The 782-nt window shown below is 30.3% G+C and overlaps 1 pseudogene; it reads left to right on the forward strand.

The window, feature by feature from the left end:
• The first annotated feature begins 392 nt into the window (after positions 1-392).
• Positions 393-489, forward strand: LOC122116466 (annotated as a pseudogene).
• The last annotated feature ends 293 nt before the right edge of the window (positions 490-782 follow it).

Genomic DNA, 782 nt, shown 5'->3' on the forward strand with positions numbered 1-782 from the left:
AGTAACACCTCATTTGGGAAAATGTCAGCTGAAGAAGTTTAGAAGTAGCTCTTAAGCAACGCTTACTTTGAATCCATTAGGTCCACAAAGCTAATTCAGTTGGATAAATAAGTACTTGAAAAAGCCATCACCTTTGGACCTATCTATAAATAATTGAGAGTACGATCAAATTCCAAATAAAAAGACTTAAGATAGTCATTGACAAAAAAAATTTGCAAATGTGAGCAATCGACTGATCAATATAATTTTTTCCACTATTCACAGAATTTTAGGGAAATAAGATCGATAGCATTGTTAGGAACAATAAGGTTTCCTTGTTACAGGTAGGCACCCATAGATATAAGCCTGTATAAAGATTGCATCATTAACTACTTAAATTTAGAGGATACTACATGCTTCAGCAGTACGTATACTCATATTACACTACAGAGGTTAACATGGCACTTGCACAAGGATAATATGAAAATTTGAGAAGTATTCCATATTTTTCACTCTTCAGATGCAAGAAATGAAAAACAGTTATTAAAAAGTTGATTACAAAATTACAAGTGTAACAATACAAGTAATTCATATAATTCAATTTAGTTTGATATCAGTGTATTAAATCTTCACCTCAGAAAGGCTTTTACATACCATAAACTTTACAAAACTTTTCAAATTAGACAACATTGTCATTTTATCCCAAAGAAAAATAATATTAAGACCTAGAAAAAAAAAGGAATCAAACTGTTTCTATATGGAATGCAATCGGAAAGGACACATTAATGACCCTATATATTATA

The sequence above is a fragment of the Dipodomys spectabilis genome, unplaced genomic scaffold (genome assembly GCF_019054845.1).
Source record: "Dipodomys spectabilis isolate Male_0828 unplaced genomic scaffold, ASM1905484v1 ptg000135l, whole genome shotgun sequence".
Lineage (NCBI taxonomy): Eukaryota > Metazoa > Chordata > Mammalia > Rodentia > Heteromyidae > Dipodomys > Dipodomys spectabilis.